The sequence below is a fragment of the Rhagoletis pomonella genome, unplaced genomic scaffold, assembly GCF_013731165.1.
Source record: "Rhagoletis pomonella isolate Grant_MI unplaced genomic scaffold, Rhpom_1.0 Rhpom_scaffold_00004, whole genome shotgun sequence".
NCBI lineage: Eukaryota > Metazoa > Arthropoda > Insecta > Diptera > Tephritidae > Rhagoletis > Rhagoletis pomonella.
In genome coordinates, this window is record NW_023458558.1 from 23,726,419 (window position 1) to 23,732,418 (window position 6,000).

The window sequence follows — 6,000 nt, forward strand, 5'->3', positions numbered from 1 at the left end:
TGTCGCCTCGAGCGAGTAGCTATTTAATGGCACAGGCTTGATTAACGACCTTCCAAGAAACAGGCTGTAACCCGAAAAGGCAGCAACATAACTTTTGATTAAATATAATGTTCCAAGATCTAAATAAAAAAAAAGATTACTAAAAATTACTAACTTTTCTACTTATGCCTTTTGAGTTATTAGCGAGAAATTTTCGCTGTTGAAAGAATCATGGTGGACCATTAAAGATGAAACTACGCAAACGATAGCAAAACCGGTATTGACTCTACGGAATGTTTGGTGGAATTGGATGAAAATTGTCCATTAGCAAAAATTCTGAGAATTTATATTAATTGGATCGTGAAGAAATTAACGATAATCTTAAATTTTTATATGAGAATTGAAGTCGGTTTTCTTTTTTGCTTAAAAATTATATGTAATTTATATTATTTTCAAGTTTTATGATGGTGATTTCGTTTCTTCCAAAAAAAGTGTTGCCCTTCCCCGGCGCAAAAGAGGCATGTTTTTGCCTTCTTGTCCTTGTCTAGGTCACGCATTTCATAATATTTTCGTTTTAAACAACCATCTAATTTTCAGGGCAACCATTTCCCCTGACAAAGCTTCACAGGGCAGAGTATTGCCTTTCTTGCCTTACAAAAGTGTGACATTTTAAGAAATGAACACAACATTTTCTCACCCTTTGCCTTTAATTTAGAATCGAACACGGAAAGAAGTGGTTAGCATTGCGCGCTACCATTACGCAGGGCCTGGGTTCAAGCGCGGCTCAACCCAACATCAAAAAATTAAAAACAAAAAATGTGTTTTTCTAATAGAAAATTGTAATGACAAAGTCGGGCATTAAAACGTATTCGTGACTGGACTGGACTGGACTTGGATATTTTTCAGTTGAGATTTATTCGAACAGACTAAATGTAATTTGCACTCTCAGTTTCCCCTAATTTGCACGTTTTTTGAGTAAGAGAACGCAAAAGCTGTAATAATTTTCTACACTTTTAGACAACTTAGAATACGAGAATACTTCTTTTAATTGATCAACAGAATAGGTTTGTGCTCCATCAGACCAGGCTACACACAAGATTGCTGACTTCACTAAAATTTTGGAAGCTGGCTGGTGAGTTTTTATGTATACCGAATATGGCACTGGCCTTCTTCCCCCCAGTTTATCATTTGCTCCAATCTCTGCAGGACTCCCTCGCTTACTTTAAGTTGACTTCAATATCGCCTTGTGAAAATCTAATAATTTAGCTTTTTGCCCAGGAACTAAAGAATTTCTACAGTGTTGGCGTTATGGTTTTATCAGAAAAATTGCAAAAGATTACCAACCAAAATAGAGTACTTGGTAAAAATTCATTTGAATGGTCAATTCCTGACCTTACTTCCCCAAAATTCTTTAAATTATTCCCTAAAATTCCAATAATTTTTTTAACTGGAATAATTAAAACTCAATTTGATAAGGAAAAATTCCTTGCGGACCAGAGAAACTTGAACATAGCCTATATTCCTGGATCTCGGACTTTGTATTAAACTACGGAAGAAGTTTTTCAAATCAGAATAGCTTTAGTAATTTAATTTTTCTTTGAAAGAGACTTTATGCTTTCAAGGCTTTGCTTTGTTCGATATCTATTTCCAAAATCTTATTTGTAGGTATTTAGCAATATGCAAGAGCAATAGCCTTGCCATATTTTAGCCATGCAGCAGTCATTTATTATATTTATGTAAATACATATCTATGTACATATATACTTTTAGATGTACCCTTTTTGGGGGGGGAGGTACTCGATGCGTATCGCGGCGAATTGAACATATTCATACCGGACGTAAATCTACGAAAGTATCCAGCAGCATATTCACAAATTCCTACTCCTTATACATATGTATGTATGTATGTGAGCACGTATGCATGTTACCGTCATCATCATAAGTAAAATATCCTTGTAGTTATGATTATTATCGTTTTGAAAAAAACTTGCATAGTGCAGATGTATGTAGTGCATAATTGGAAGGTGTGTTTTCTGTAGCTACACGGCGAATATTTTAGAACACGCGCTCACGCAGCAGTTGAACAGAAAGAAGGACCTGCGTAAAAGCTCGACAACACACCAAGGCCAAAGTGCCAAAAAGCGTCGCAGCGCTACAAACACGCTCAATAGTGAGCTTGCTATGCAGGTTGAACCAGTTCCAATTCGACTTGTTCTTTTGCTGCGCCATTCAATTTTGCTGCTATTTAAATTTTTTTTTTCTGTTTAGTATGGTATTATCCTGTCGGGTGTACTCGTGCAGTTTTTTCTCACATTCCTTGAACTCAGAGCAGGAGGCAGCGATGGCGACGCGCGCTCTCAATTTCACGCTCTTGATAAGCCAATGAAAATGCTGAGTAGATGTGCCTGCTCAATTCGTGTTTTACTTTTTTTTTTTTCTTTATGTTACCTTTCGGTTTCTGCGAGAAACTGAGTAATTGGGTTTAGATATAATTTTAAGATACGATTATTTAGAAATGTGTGTCGCTGCGCTTCAACTTCAACGAGTCAATTCTATGAAAGCTGCATACAAAAATACATTTTCTAAATAGGCGGATGTGTGTGTGTGTGTGTGTGTGTGGGATGCATTCACGCACACATTTATGTAAATACATACATACACAAATATAAATGTCTCTTTGTTTGGAGTATTAATATTCTTATGATAAACGTCCAAGTTTTCAGCGTTTTTCCCAATTCCTAAAACATACACACACACGCACACACGCACTTAACGTTCTATTGCCGGCCGTTTCATTTAGCTTCTGGTTCCGTTCGATTCCTTTTGGGCTGGTTCGAATTATTTCTTGCTGCGATGATTTCTGCAGTGCAGTCAGTCGTCTGGCGGAGCTCCCCAGACACTCCACTACATACATACATATGTATGTATGTATATATGGATGGATGTAGTCAGCACAAACGAAAGGTGAGGAGTAGTTACATTTACACACACACACACACACTCACTCACACACATACTATACACTTTTAAGCGCCCATCATCCAGTAAAATACATAATGTCGCTCGATCCAATGAGGTGCTTCCGAGTTGAAGTTGAAAAATGTATTCGCGTTCAAGCTAGAGCAATGCGAAGTTTCACACGCACACTTTAGGGAGCGGTGTCGTGAGAGCGCTACTGAGCGGTACAAGGGGCGGCACGAGTTTCAGTTCACGTCACTCACGCAGGGGGGTTTTCTTTTGAGGGTATACAAAATTTTTACACAATTTTCATTGGGGAAAAATTGAATAATTGCTTTTGTATAAAAAAGACAACTATTTTTCATTTCTATTCAACTTTACGCAGCACATAATACGTTTCTTTTTGTTATAATGTATTATCGATTATATGTATAAATACATACATATGTGCATAATTTGTATATACATACATATTTTTATCTGTACTACATGAAAAGCTATACGTATTCACTTTTTTGCCCTTTTTTATTTCACATTTAGCAAACTTTTTCATACACTTTTTGGAATTATGGCTTCAAATATTAGTTTCAATTCTTTTTCTGTATTTTTTTCCAATACTTATATTCACCTTTTTTCACACTTCAAACGAGTACACACATTCAGACTTTTTTTGTGTAACTGCAGCTGCGACCACTAACTACTTCACTTCTTTGTTTTAATTGAATGCTAATGCCTTGGCTTGGCTAGTGTGTGGTGGTGCTAGCTACTACCGCTGCCCGTTGTATAGTATATGCGCCCAAGCTGTGACTGCGACTGTGACTGTGACTGTGACTGTGCTTTTTCAGTTTGACTAATTTCAATTTCTTCTTGCAAATACACAAAACATTTTGGCAGCCGCTCCAAATATTAACCACCTTGTTGTGCTAAAGTTCAATGTCTACTAGAAGCGGGCACGGCTCTCGTATGGCGAATAGCACAGCGTTTTTACGGCACGCTCACTGTTTTTCATAGTCTATACTTGTATTTCGGGTGCCGTATTCCACAAAGAGTATCGACGACGACGACGACAACGACAACGACAACTACAAGGCATAGACGAGAGTCAAGTCAAGTCAAATCTATGAGTACTATGCTCCTTAGCTGCAGCTGTCAAACAACGGTCGACAACCTACAGCCGATAGCGCTTCGAAATGTTCGCTCTCAATGTGCCTACGGTGAGATGACATTGCGAGTGTAGCAGCAATGCGGCTGCTTGGTTACCGACACGCTATCACCACCGATATAACCCTAGTCAGAGCAGGATGGCCGACTATGTAGAGGCAAATGTGGCATTTTTACATACAATCAACACTACCACCGCCGCCATATGGCGCTCAATTGCTTCTAAAACCGGACCGACATCGGCGGTCAACTTTACGGCGAATTTCCACTTTGAGTACTCCCTGACATGGCGGAGAGAAATTGTGGTTGTCCGGATCGCTCCATTTTTGCACTCTCCCTCCTCTCTCGAAGGCAGCCTTTTTATCTTTCTGCACTGAAATTCATCTTAGTAGCTCACTAGTGCAGGGAAACGAAATTTTATTGATTTTTCGTTTCATTTCAGTTTTATCAAATTTGACAACAGATAGTGTCGTCCATAACTTGAAATGAACATACATACATACATTCCAGCTGCTAGCTTATAGAAGCTTTCTTCATATTGTTTTTATACTTATAAGCAAATGATTTAGCTAGTTAGTAAATACTTAGTAGTCTACTACATAATTATTTATATACAAACAGTCGTACATACATACAAACAAGACAGCCGTACACACCTATATATACAGAATCTTTACTCACATGAGTAGATATGTATGTACATATATATGTATGTATTTGCATACACCCACATACAAATATGTATGTACTAACATTTGTATACATATGTATATTTACCTGTTCACCGAGCGCTAAGGAGATAAGCATCTTTCAAACCCTACTGGAAACTGCCTTTAGCCCATTTCAATGTGAACGCTTTAGTACAGCAGGTATAGTAGTTACTAAGAGCTAGTCTAGTAAGTCTCGTTTCCGATGCTTGACAAATTCAGCATCATTTGTTGGAGAAATATTTTTTTCGACTGGCCAGTCGGGTGCAGAAAAGGTTGAAGTATGTACGCATATCGGTTTAAATAAAAAAGGCGTGAGTACCAGATACTAATGAAATTTGATGTGTTAACATCTGTATCCCAAACTAAACCCGAAATGGTTCCAAAAAAGACTTGAACTAGTTCCGAGCTAGCAGGGTCATTTTCAATGCTCCTTTTCTGCCTTTCAAGGCGTATGCAATTAAACTATGCCTGAGGGTATATGCAGAAAGTGGGTCAGCACATCTACATACGCTACATCTACAATGCCTTGAAAGCACACGAAATCACCTCAAAGCGGACGTGGGATTGCTGTCAGCGCTTAACACTCAAAATAACCGCAATCCGAGTTTACTGCATTTGGGTAGGAGAACATAGCGGAATCATGGGCAATGAGGTGGCAAAATTGGCCAGGGAAGGAGAACAGAGATTCATAGCACTAGTATCTTTCTTCGTTCTACCATGAAGCATCGAAGAAGGAGCGCAAGATTACTCCGTAAATACGGCAGGTAACAGACAGGCTATTTACGAAAATTCTTCAGCCCGAAAATATCAACAAGCTGAACCAAAGCACCACACAAAGCACAACATAACAATTGTTACAGGCTCTTCCTACTGCCAAATGCAGGATATGAAGAACTTGTCAAACCTGGAAGCAGTTTGCTCCCATCAGTGCAGGTTGTGTTGTGATGAACAGGAACATCAGAGCACGTTATATGATAATGTTAAGCACTTACTAAGCTCAGACTTCGCTTCCTGCTGTATTGCTGTATCTAGAAGCAAATGACCTAAATAGCATTCAGCAAAATTGAGATTTGATCGTCTTTGGTTGGGCGGTAACTATTTTGCTTACTCCCTCCACTTAAAAATAATCGTATCTAAACACATAAAGTAAAGTCTTCGAAGTCAAACTTACAAGAAGGCTAAGCTCTTATGT

At 38.4% G+C, this 6,000-nt stretch overlaps 1 protein-coding gene across 1 annotated transcript in view; it reads right to left on the reverse strand.

Moving 5' to 3' along the window:
• Positions 1–4,206, reverse strand: part of LOC118737277 — a gene marked incomplete at its 3' end in the record, with an annotated part of 29,148 nt that extends 24,942 nt beyond the window's left edge. Inside the window, exons 1-2 of the mRNA XM_036467682.1 lie at positions 3,566–4,206; positions 1,756–2,447 (exon numbers count right to left, since the gene is read on the reverse strand). The remainder of the gene's footprint in view (positions 1–1,755; positions 2,448–3,565) is intronic.
• Positions 4,207–6,000: the final 1,794 nt, after the last annotated feature.